The 13,230-nt window shown below is 42.7% G+C and overlaps 1 long non-coding RNA gene across 1 annotated transcript in view; it reads left to right on the top strand.

Annotated features, from left to right (window-relative positions):
- The window catches only part of LOC108318014, a 43,017-nt gene that overhangs the window by 25,035 nt on the left and 4,752 nt on the right, over positions 1-13,230 (top strand). Inside the window, exon 2 of the long non-coding RNA XR_001830986.2 lies at positions 1,808-1,917. This is a non-coding gene — a long non-coding RNA (uncharacterized LOC108318014). The remainder of the gene's footprint in view (positions 1-1,807; positions 1,918-13,230) is intronic.

Below are 13,230 nucleotides of genomic sequence, written 5' to 3'. Positions count from 1 at the left end.
TACCCTGGAGACATTTTCCCCTGTTGTCTCAGCTATTAACATTCAGTTCTTCTTCACTTATGCAAACTTCTGCAACCTTGAATTCCTCCCCAGAAAATGAGTTTTCTTTTCTACCACATGGTCAAGCTGCAAAATTTCCAAACTTTTGTGATCTGCTTCCCTATTAAATATAAGTTCTAGTTTCAGGTAATTTATTTGTTTATGCAAATAAGCATATGCTTTTGGAAGAAGCCAGGCCACATCTTGAATGCTTTGCTGCTTAGAATTTTCTTCCCCCAGATACCCCAAATCATCTCTCTTAAGTTCAAAGTTCCACAGATGTCTAGAGAAGGGGCACAGTCCCACCAGTCTCTTTGCTAAAGCATAGCAAGAGTGACCTTTACTCCAATTCCCACTAAGTTCCTCATCTCTACCTGAAACCACCTCAGCCTGGTCTTTATTGTTTACATCATCATCAGCATTTTGGTCACAACCAATCCGTGAATCTCTAGGAAGTTCCAAACTTTCCCACATGTTCTTCCATTCTTCTAAGCCCTCCAAATTGTTCCAACCTCTTCCCATTACCCAGTTCCAAAGCTGCTTCCACATTTTCAGGTGTCTTTATAGCAATACCCCTCTCCTGGTACCAATTTTCCATATTAGTCCATTCCTACACTGCTATAAATAACTACCTGAGACTGGGTAAATTATTTTTACTTTTATTTTTGTGATGGAGCCTCACTCTGTCACCCAGACTGGAGTACAGTGGCATGATCTCAGCTCACTGCAACCTCTGTCTCCTGGGTTCAAGCAATTCTTGTGCCTCAGCCTCCCAAGTAGCTGAGATTACAGGCACCTACCACCACACTCAGCTAATTTTTGTATTTTTAGTAGAGATAGGGTTTCACCATGTTGGCCAGGCTGGTCTCAAACACCTGACCTCAAGTGATCCACCTGCCTCAGCCTCCCAAAGTGCTGGGATTATAGGTGTGAGCCACCACACCAGCCAAGGCTGGGTAATTTATAAAGAAAAGAGGTGTAATGGACTCGCAGTTCTGTAGGATGTGCAGGAAACATGGCTGGGAGGCCTCAGAAATTTGCAATCATGGTCAAGGTAAGGGGGAAGCAAACACATCTTCACGTGTTGGAACAGGAGGAGGAGAGAGTGAAGGTGGAAGTGCTATGTACTTTCAAACAACCAGATCTCATGAGAACTCACTCACTACCATGAGAAAAGCAAGGGAGAAATCTGCTCTCATGATTTAGTCACCTCCTACCAGATCTGTCCTCCAACATTGGGGATTACAATTCAACGTGAGATTTGGGTGGGACACAGAGCTAAACCATATCACTGGCCCTCCTTTCTGCTTTATTCTTCTCTCTAGCATTTATAACCATTCAACAGTCTAGGCAGTCTACTGCCTCTCTCTAGAATGTGAGCTCCATGGAGGCAGGGATTTTTATCTGGTTTGTTTGCTGCTATATTCCCTGTGCCTAGAACAGTGCCTGGCAAATAGTAGATATTCAATAAATACTTTCTGAATAAATGAATGGGTGAATCAAGACAAAATGCCTCCTTCATTTTTATTCCCTTGATCATTCAATAAATTCTAGTTGGATGATAGATTGAAGCGGGGGGTGAAAGCAGGTAGACTGAATAATTAGAATGCAATTCTGATCACTGGTCCTCTGTTTTCCCACTCATAAGACAAATGAGCTGAGGAGGAGACCTCAAAGTACTCTTTCAGCCCCACTATTCTATGAATCTAAGAGCATTTCCCAGTAGAAATACTTGGAAGATAAAATTAATCCTCTCTTTAATCAACAGTTTCTATCTCTGCACGTGACTTGTCAGGGGAACTTTTCTCTGATGCTCACACGATGCGGGAACTTGTCACATCTTCAATCTCTGGGAACGTCCTCACCTGAAATTGAAAGGTAAATATTTCAGTTGTGAGTCTCTCTGTCATGACTCAAATAATTTTAAAATTGCTTAGATGTCTTTGCCTAACAATGTTCAGGTTGTTCTAATGCAGGGGAAAACGGTAGTTTTAGACACAGTAATATTGATAGCAGCTAGTAATTTCCATGTACTTCTCACAGTTATTGGCACTGTGAGGATTACCAAGGAGAACTTTTTACTTACTAAAAAGACATTCTACGTTGAGGGCCCAGCATGGTGCCTGGCAATAGAAGATGCTCACTAGAAGGTGAGTTTTGCAATAATTATTTTCATGGAGTTGGGTTGAGAAATAGCTGTGCTTCTCTCCAAGATGCTATAAAGTAAACAGGCATCTCAGCTCATAGGGATTTTATCCCTAGAAGACCTTGCTAGATAGACAGCTCAGAATTGGCACAATCTTCCCCTCATTCTTTTAGCAGATGGTCTCTAGTGCCTTCATGAGAATCAAACTCCATCCCTGCCCCCAAGTAGCTCCCTATCTAGTCAGAAGGACAATATAATGTGAAATAAATATCAGTTAATGGATGTCCATACAATAATAAAGGAAGGTTTTGGGTATTGACCTGAGTCTTTAGAAGATCAAAAAAGATGTTTCAAAAACTGTACACTGAGTCAAGCACAAATTTTGTTTTGTTACCTTCACTTACCAGTCTTAAAAGAAAAAGAAAAGAGAACTAAGTTAGTAAGAAATTATCAACATCTGAAAGACTATGGTTTATTTATGTGACTATTTTTATTGTCGGTTTCCTTTTCAAGGCCAGGGAATTTTATTTTGATTTGTTAACTGCCTTATCCCAGCATCTAGAATCATGCTGGGTGCATAAGAAGTCCCAAATGAATATTTGTTGACAGATGGACTAGACTAGTGGTCAGTCTAGGCCACTGTGAAGAGGAAATAAAAGTGGGCCCAGGCAAGAGAGAAGCTAGAAGAGACCCCAAGGCCCATAGGTCAGTGGGATGCATAGGGATTGGGGGAAGTTGGGAGAGGGAAGAGAAAAGGTTGCAGAGATTGGAGGGGTTGCAAGACCCTGGGAAGCTTGAACACCAGGCTAGGCATCTTGCCCTGTGTCCTAAGGCCCTGGAGGGACAGTGAAGGATTTTAAGCTACAGCGAGGCCTGCTTAAACTCCTGCTCCAGGACCTTCTCTTTCTTTTCAAGGTTTCCAGGTTTCTTTTGTGTTTTTTGCTTTATTTGACATGTCTAGTCTTATTTCAGAGTTGTCTTGGCCAGCCAAAGTCTTTCAGTGAGTGGGAGGGATCCAGTTATCTGCTCTTCCCTTCCCCAAATTCAATGTAACCTAACTCAAGCCCACATTTCTTCCTATAATTAAACTCAAACTCCAGCTAAATTGGGCAAATATTTTAAAATGACAACTCAAAAGGATGTTTTAGTAATTGTGTGATGAAGATGTCAGATCTTTGTCATTTCATTGCAGCAGAAGGCCAGCTGGGAGGGAAGTCACTTTTTGAGATTTTAATAATGTGTGCAATTCCATATATATATATATATATATATATATATATATATGATGACAGCTGGATGCCAGTTTCACAGAGGATAGATCCAGCTTTGGTTTGGTGTGTCTGTGCTATCTGCCTTGTCTCAGGATCTTCTTTAGTTGATATTAACAAAACTCTTTATATTCATTGACAAATATTTATTAAGCACCTACCAGGTTTCAAACACTGCCCTAGTTGCTGAGGCTGGGAAGTCAGTGTTGGCAAGAATCTAGGTCTTTGCCATCAAGGACTTTTTAGTCTAGTAGGGAAGATTTAGCACATGACCACAAGATCACCACAGCAAAAACAGCTGTCTTAATATACTATGTGTGATTTGCATACATTTTCTCATTTAACTCTCACAGTAATCCATTGTGGTTGTCAGTTTTGCCCCTATTTTGTAAGACAAGAAAACCAACTGTCATGTGGTCAGTAAATGGTACAGTCAGGATTTGAGCTTAGGTCTGACCCCAACCCCATGTTCTTTCCATAATGCTTGTGTCTTATTTTAGAGCAGAGCTTTATGGTATGTATGTAGGATGGGAATGGGAGGAGGTCAGCCATGCAGTACATCAGGTGTCCTTAGAAAAGAAGAAAGAGCAAATGGAAAATGGAAACTGGCTAACATAAGGAATGGGGAAACTGAAAGAAATAGAATTGTTGGTCTGCTTTACAGGTAGTCAAATCACCAAGCTCCAGGAGTCTAGGGGCTTTATTTTAATAAAAGCAAGGCCCAATGTTTTAGGGTTTCTGTCAAAAGACAGTGATATGGAGGTACAGTGGGGCCCCAGACTATCCTTAGTAGAGAAAGTACTCCAAAAATGGCATTGACACAGGGAAAGGCCTTGGGGAACTAGACCAGATTCCATGCAAGGGTTAGGCAAGATGGGGAGAGAATATGTTCGACTGACTAACACACTCTTGTAAGCATTTACTGATTTCCCCTGGAGTTGCATGAAGACTCATTCACTATCATTGACACTCACTCCATGGATATGACCCACTCACTCTGTGCTAATCATAAGGTTGTCCACAGAGATCTCACTTATCTTCCCCTTTCAGGCATTTTTCTGCTCTCTTGTGTTTAGGCATGCCCATATGACTTACTTTAGTTAGTTGCATAAGTGAAAGTAATGCCTTCAGAAGGTAGTTTTAAGAACCAGTGGAAGACGGAGCACATTCTCTTCCCCCTGCTGTGGTGAAAGCCAGTATCAGTCAAGATAAAGCCTTCATAATCCTGGGTCCCTGAGTGACTACAATGAGCAAGGCCTCCCTGGTGATCCACAATGGATATCTCATGAAAACTAAACCTTTGTTGTTTTAAGTCATCAAGACTCTGGAGTTGTTTGTTATTGTAGCATAACCTAGCTAATTCTGACTGATATACAAGTTACAGTCTCTCTGGTTCATTCAATCAACCATCCATCAATTGATCCATTTATATTCATTTAATTAATAAAAATTTATTGATCCTCAACTATGTACCAGCCATTTCACCTACTGGCTGATGGGAATAAAGCAGTGAACAAGATCAAGGTTCCATTCCAATGTAGCTTAATTTCTACTGTGGCAAACAGACTCTCTCTCCCTCTCTGCAACCTCTCTCTCTCTTTCTCTCTCTACATGTATGTGTATATATATATTTATATACATACCTATATATATTTCTCTCTATATATGTATAAAACAACAGTAGTAGTGGGACAGGTGGTGTGAAGTGATCAGATTTGGGGTTACTTCTGAAGGTAGTTTGCTGATGAGTCCTGATGAATTAGATGTGGGAGATGAAGAAAGAGAGAAGGTGTTACTGTGAAGTTACTCATTCACTTTGATGCCTCACCCCCATCTCATCTGCAGGATAACCAACCCTAGCCAGGAGATGCTGTGGGGCTTCCATCTTAGCACTGGCACACTTGGGGTTTTCCTCAGGGATCCACTTCATCCCTAGTCCTTTTCTCCCTGTTTATCTTGATTTTCTGGTTTCTGGATGGTTCATAGCTACCTTTGCTTCCTCCAAGGTATTTGTGAACTGCCTCATGCTTTTCCCAATACCTCATCTCTCATGAGTTCCTGACCAGAACTTATACTGGAGGAGGTGAAGAGAGATGGTGGAGGTGCCACTGTTATTGAACAAAAGGGACTTGTTGCCTGACGTGCCGGAAGCCAATGCGATGACATCGGCTATTTTTTTTTTTAGAAAAGAAAAGATTTGTATTGAAAGTTGACTCTCAAGAAGGTAGAAGTCGAGCCCAAATCTGTCTCCCCGTACTGGCTTTAATGCAGTATTTTTACTAGGAAAGGCTCAAGGGGTGGATTCTGAGATTAGTAGGTGATTGGTGGGAGGAAAGGAGAGGTCTGAAAATTCCTTGGGCATGAACAATTATGTCTTCATGATAAATCATGGGTTGCATGTGCAAATTCGGGAGGAGTTAGTATGAAACATGTGGTGGTTGTGATGTCAGCAAGCTCGCTCTGCACAACGGCCAGTCAAACATCTTGGTTCTAGCTGATTTTAGTCGAGGAGTTTCAGTGTTTTTGACAGGTTGTTTTTTTTTCTTCTCTGCCATCCTAAAAACTAAGAATTTCTGTTAGTGATTCATTTCTTTAACTCTTTAGGACACAGTCTCACCACCATGAGCCACTGCCGTAGAGAATATCTGAGAAGGTTCACAGTAGGGACCAAGCACTGCTGGACCACTGGACTCTAATTCCCTTCAGGCTCCCAGGAGCTTCTGGCTGATCTGTCTATTCTTCACGCAGTTTGGGGCCACCCTTGATGACAATGTCCCCTACAGAAAGAATCCAAGAGAACCTGACACTTCAGGGACAATATTTAGAATCTAGAAATTGTTATTATTTTGGGATGTATGTGATAAGGGAGAATGGGGAGTCAAGGGCAAAACCAAGAAAAAATGGGGATGATTGAAGGTGATAGTCCCTGAGATGAGAACACCTCAGTAGGCACAGAATTCAGGGGAGATACTATGTTCTGTTTGGGATATGTTGAGTTGACATGTCCAAAAGTACCTGCTGACATCCAGTTGAAGAGGTCTAATGGATACCTGGAAAGATAGGTTCAAAGATTGAGGCTGAAGATATAGATCTGTCCATCAGAATACAAATTACTTATAGTCATGGGATTGGGTAAAATCTCCCACAAAAAATAAGTATAGACATACAAGAAATTGTCTGCAGGGGAACTTGACAGGAGGTTTCCAGGAGAAGTCCAGAGAGAACAACATGGAGGTCCAGCAAGGTGGTCTTTTTATTGTTTTTAAGATGGAAGAGGTTTGAACATTCTATAAGAAGAAAGACAAGTGAGAGAGGCTAAGGGGTTTCATTCATTCACTCATTCAGTTACCCATGCAGCTCTCACTGATGTTGTATTTAGTCCTTCCTATTATTCAATTGAACAGACATTTTTGAGTACCCCTGGAGTACTCTGTGCTAGACTCTAGTCCCTGTCCTAAAGTCAGAGGGTGGGGATAGAGTGCCCATTGCTACAAGTTCCATATTATCACTCAGGGCTTGCAGTATGTGAGGGGCTGCTTTTCATTGCAATCTTATAGGGACTTGGTTGGCAGTAGTGATTCTTACCAGGTCTGGGCTTAGGAGGGCCTAGAATTGTGGTTTATAGAGAGAGACATATTTCAACCACAGATAGTGTCTGCCTTCTGGAACACCCATAGAGACAGTTATACTATGTGACATGAGGCAAATACAAGCAATTACTAGATTTATAGCTAAGTTAGAATAACCAATCCACTCCTGCTTTTTGTTAGTTGGTTAGTTTTGTCAAACTCACAGTAAAACCCTGGGTTGGACCAAGAGAGTGAGGCACTCTAGTCCTTGGCTTTCTCTAAAGCAGGAGGTGCAGACTTTGGAATCTGGAGGAGTTGCTGGTGTCTCTCCCTTGGCCTTTAAATTTTACCCCATCCTCTTCCTTTTCTGAGGCTTGCTGGGGCTCATCTCTGTACTGAATGCAACAATGTCCATACTTGGCATTCAAGGCTTTTCATGACTTAGCCCTTGCCTACTTCTCCAGCTCTCCGATGTCTCCCAGAACCTTTCTCCTTTTCCTCTTGGTTCTTTTGCCACGTTGGCTATCTGTTGTTTCCTAGAACCCATTAAGCCCATAACTACCTCTGGGCCTTTGCATCAATGTTCTTTTCCTGGCTCTTTCCACAATGGCTCATTCCATCTCATTTCAAAGTCATTATCTCAGGGAAAGAGAACCCGTCCATTATTTTCTAAGTAGAACCTCCCAGTTATCTTACTCCATAGCACGCTCCTTCTTATCCCTTATTGCAATCTGTAATAATTATTTTATTTATTGAATGAACAGGTGATTAATTTAGTTATACCTTTATTTGGGAAATATTTCTTGAGTACCTACTAAGGACCAGGCACTCTTTTAGGAGCTGAAGTTACAGTAGTGAACAAAATAGATACAAATCTGTACACAGTGGGGAGACTTTTTAGGGAATAGAAGCAAAAAAATGGAGCTAAGTGTAACTCTAAGGGATTTGGCCTGAGTGACTGAGAAGACAGTGCTGCCATTTGTTGACATGGAGAAGAGAGCAGGTTGGGTGGAAAGGGCAAAAAGAAACTGGGTGGGTTTTTTTGTGGGGTGGGCAAGTTTGAGATGTGCGTTAGGTAGTCAGGTGGAAACGCATACTAGGCAATAGAATATGTGTCTCCAGGGTTCAGGAGAGAGGTCTATGCTAGAAATATATTTAGAAGTCATTAGAACATTAATTATATTGAAAGCCATGACATTAGATGAGTGACCATGGGGAGTGACTGTAGTTAGAGAAGAGGTCCTAGAACTCAGCTTCCAACATTTAGAGGTCAAACAGAGGAGGTGACTGTGGGATGACCAGAAAGGTAGGAAGAAAAGATGTCAAATGGGGAGTCCTGGAAGCCAAGGAAAGAAGGGGTTTCAAGGAGGAGAAGGTGATTGGCTGAGACAAATACTGTTGCAAGATTGAGCACTATGAGGACTGAGACTCGCCATGTGCATTTAGCAATGGGGAGATCACTGATGACTTTGACAAGAGCAGTTTGGGAAGAGCAGTGGGGGAGCATATCTCACTAACGTTCAAGGGAGAATGGGGAAAAGAGAAATTGGACAGTAAAAATCACTCTACTTTAAGAAGTTTTTTTGTTGAGGGAAAATGAGAAACAGTAATGACAGAAGTTAGGGTAAAGAGGGAGTTGTTTTTTTTTTTTAAGATGAGAGAAGTAAAAGTATGTTTGTATGCTTATGGGAATGACTCACTAGAGAGGGAATAATCTAATGATGCAGAATAAGAGAGGAGAACTGCTAGATCAACATTCTTGAGTAGGTGAGGGGTGGGATTTAACACACAGGTAGAAGAGCAATGGACAGCTCACCATGGTAACAGGAGAGAGGTGGAAGAGGAAACTAGCGGGAGTTCTCTTCTGATTGATTCAATTTTCAGTGAGATAGGAAGTAGGGTCTTCCGCTGGGAATGAAGATGAGGGAGGTTCTGCAGGTGTTAAGAGGTTTGAAGAAAGAGTATAAAATAGGAAAACACCGCATAGGAGAGAGGGAGAGTGATTGGACTAGAGAAATACAGTGTGAGCTTCAGGCAGTTTCAGGGCCCATATGAGGCTGATGGTCACTAATGTAAGGGAGTCTGGTCAGCATGAATATGTGTTTTCCTCTTGCAGGGCATGTTCATCTGCAGGGGTGCAGGTACACAGTAAATGAAGAGCTTTGGTTGAAACAAAAGAATACAATGAACTGAGGGAGGGGTAAGGAAAATGAAAGTGTCCACAAGGGAAGGATCATGTATTTTATATGGAATTTAAAGTGGGTAGAAAGGGAAGAGAGGACATGGGGGAGTGAGGGACAGTGAAAGTGAGTTGAAGGTCCCAGGAGGGTTGAAGGGTTATTTTGAGTCAAGATAGTAAAGGAAGCGAGATAGGAAGTAGGTATTGACAAGAGGATGCTGACAATTGAAATTAAGGTATTAAAGCCTAAGGAAGGAGCAGGGAGGGAGTAACTGAGGTGGAAGGAGGAGTGTAGGTTGAGGAGCCAGGATATTGGAAAGATTGTCTTTGTGCATATTGAAATCATCAAGAATTATGGCAGATGTAGTTTTGAAATTTTTGTGTGGTTTAGGATAGTATTAATGGGATAAAAGGTACATGTCTGGCACACAGTGGGTTGTCAATCAATGCAGTTTCGTCAGTTATTTGTCTAATATTTTTTTCAGGGCCCTGGGACTTCTCCCTCAGCGGCTTCCAAATTGTGGAGTGTTGCAGCATTGCACTGGGGATGGGGGTGGGGTTGGGAGACACAGCTAGGGCATGAGCCTGGCCTCAAGGGTCCCGGCTGCTGAGGTTGCACCATAGACAAGGGTCTGGGCCCCTCTTCTGGCTTCCGGCTGGGCTCCCACCAGAGCTGCATGCCTTTGGCTCAGCGGCAGCAGCAGCAGATGGCAAAAAGTGGGTGGGCTGGGGGTATCTGCAACTGATCCCACAGCCGCCGGATTAATGAGGCCTCGTGCCCGCCTTCTTTTCTGCAGCATGCCAGCCAACAGTAGCTTCCTTTGCTGGGGTGGGTTTGTTTGTGGGAAATTTTTGGCAGTGAAAGCTCAGCACCTGATTGAAAACTTCCTCTCCCCCTCATTTCTCCTTCTCTCCTGGCTCCTATACTGGTTCTAATGTACTCTGAGGCCTCAAGCTTGTCCCTGGGGTTCCTCCTGGTGTCAGGCTGATGAAACTGAGACCGGGTAATCCTGCTACTACATTTACTAATGGGGAAACTGAGAGTTGGAAAATTTAATTATTCATTCAGTAGCAGGAAGCTCAGGACTCTATGTACATTTCATGCCCTCTCGTGTCTAGCTACATACCTGGGTTGGCATAGACCCCGTGAGTAAGAACTTGGATTGCTTATATTGCAGGTTGAGGCATATATAAGCCTATTTGACGGGCATTGAAGTCATGGGGATGGTGGCATTGCATTGGAATCCAGATTATAATAAGGATAATGGGGGCTGCTGGGAAAAAATGTTTGGTGAGGAGAAAGTCCAGCACTGATGACCAGAATAGCAAATGGATTCAGGGCTAAAGAGCATTAGCTGTAGGCACTGTGTGAAGCTCTTCTTAGCCTTCTCTAACTAGGTCCTGCCAGCAAATAAAAAATATATATTTTACTGAGTCATTAAAGATCCAAGCAACTCTGTGGTAGAACTGTTCCTTCCTCATCAAAATGGGATAAAAGAAAGGAAGGGTGCATCTTTGATGACAAGCAAGATTGAGAGCAAGAGGGCGGGTTGAAGAGTTGGGGAGAGACAGAGGAGCTCTAGAAATGTGGAGGTGGGCAAAGATGTTCATATATTTTAGTCAGTATGATGGCAGGAACTGAGGCACCAAGGAGCACTGGGGTCAAAGACAGGTCAGTGCCACTGGATGGGCATCCAAGTGGAGTCTTGGATGCATAGAAGACTGATGCAGGCAGCAATAAGTTGATGAAAATCTGGGGACAGGTGGTGATGGAGCTTCTAGCAGTGGAGATACGTGGAGGAACTTTGGAAATCTCAGTGCATAGGTAATGGTCAAGTGGGATAGAGAAATAATCAGACTTAAACCAGAGAGACAAAGTTATGTAACTTTTTTTACACAGCAGTACACATATGAAAATGTTTGTATGGCCCAGCAGGGTAGAGGGACAGGCTGTTTGGGGCCAGAGATGAATGGCTTGGGGACTCTAACAGCCCAGGACCCCACCTGTCAGATTAGAGGGTTAAGGAAATAAATTAAGCACATCAGTAAGGAATGTGTTCATTGGTTGCGAAGCTCTTCATCAAGGAGTGTATTTTTCTCAAATAATAAGATGTTGAGGGGAGATAATCCAGGGTTGCTATCGCAGCTTAGGGATACCACTGTGGACATAGGCTCTCCAGGTGTTTCTAATCTGCCATCATGGCTTTTGTTTCTTCATTGTTGCAATATGGCACATGCAGCTTTAGATATTACACCAGCATTCCAGATGATAAGAAGGGAGAGGGAAAGGAGGGCAATGGTAGAGGGAAAGCAGTGTGCCAGTTGAGTTTTCTCCCATTTAAGGAGATTTCCTAGAAGACTCACAAGGGACTTCCGACTTCTCATTGGCCAGAGTTGTGTGATGTGAAAGATGTTTTGTAGCTAGACATTTTGTTGCCCTATGAAAATCAGGATTCTGTTAGTAAAGAAGATCCACTGATTTTTCTCCTGCTCCACCACCCACCAAGTCCATGAGATCCAAGGATGATGATGCTAATATGGTGGCAGTATCTTGCTTCCTGAGGGCCCAGAGTGATGAATGTGTGCTAAGAGGGTAGATATGGCAACCACCATCAATTCTGTCCCTCTTCTCACCAATGCCAGGAGCCAGGGAGGGCCAGGACTGAACATTGGCTTCTTCTCACAACTATCCTTTTTCTAACTCCTGCTTTATGCTAGGGTAATATATCAGTTTTCTATTACTGCTATGAAAACTTACCACAAATTTAGTGGCTTAAAACAGTACAAACTTATTTTCTTATCTGAAGGTCACAAGTTTAAAATCAAGGTGTTACATGGGCTGTGCTCCTTCTGGAGGTTTCAGGAAAAAAATCAATTTCCTTACCTTTTTCAGCTTCTAGAGGCGGAATGCATTCCTTTGCTTATGGGTCCTTCTTCCCGTTATGCCAATCTTCTGGTTCCATTGTTGCTTCTCCTACTACTGATTCTGAATCCTCCTGCCTCCCTTTTAAAATGATTCTTGTGATTACATTGGGCCCAACTGGATAATCCACGATACTCTCCCATCAAGATCCTTAACTGAATCACATTTGCAAAGTCCTTTTAACCATTTAAGGTAATGCAATGGTCTGAATGTTTGTGGCCCTTCAAAATTAGTAAATTTAAACCTAATCCCTAATATGATATTATTAAGAGGTGGGACCTTTGGGAATTGAGTAGATCATGAGGCATCCACACTTCTGACTGGTATTAGTGCCTTTATAAAAGGGCTGAGGGAGCTTGGTCGCCCCTTCTACCATGTGAGGACACAGTAAGAAAGTGCCAACTATGAGACACATAGCAAATCCTCACCAGATATCAAATCTGCTGGCGCTTTGATCTTGGACTTTCCAGCCTCCAGAACTGTGAGCCATATATTTCTGTTGTTTGTAAATTACCCATTTTAAGATGTTTTGTTATAGCAGCCCAAATGAGACAGCCAGGTGGGAGGGGGGTGCATGGAGAAACTCCATCTGGCCTGTCAACTGAGGTGGCACCTGGGGAAGTTCATGACATTTGCAGCAGGGAGGAACCTGACACCTCCTCTTCCTGTGTGGGTCCTGGGATTAGAATGGCCAGCTGGGAAGTGCTCTAGCAGGTACTGTGGCCTTGTGAGAGTCCCTGTTTCCCCTTTTCTTCCATTTCACCCAATAATACCCTGTCTTACGCACCATCCAAATAGTCTGTGAGCCTGAATTTTCATGGCTGTGGGACAAAGAACGCCATCTTTAGCGGAGCTAAGGAAAAGACCTGCAACACAAATAGGCTAAGACAGATAACATATTCACATGTCCAGGGATTAGAATGTGGACATCTTTAGGGGGCCATTATTCAGCCTACCATAGCTGCACACTTTCATTGGCATTCTTTTTGTGCATAATTTTGTACTAATGAATGGGGCACAGTACTTGCCATCGATGAGCTTATGGTTTAGGGGAGAAGGCATAGAGGTAGGCAACAAACTATTCTACAGGGTGAGAGAGGACTTTG

This window comes from Cebus imitator, unplaced genomic scaffold (genome assembly GCF_001604975.1).
Source record: "Cebus imitator isolate Cc_AM_T3 unplaced genomic scaffold, Cebus_imitator-1.0 Scaffold214, whole genome shotgun sequence".
Lineage (NCBI taxonomy): Eukaryota > Metazoa > Chordata > Mammalia > Primates > Cebidae > Cebus > Cebus imitator.
The sequence above is the reverse complement of the archived record's forward strand: the minus strand, read 5'-3'. Positions and strand labels throughout refer to the sequence as shown.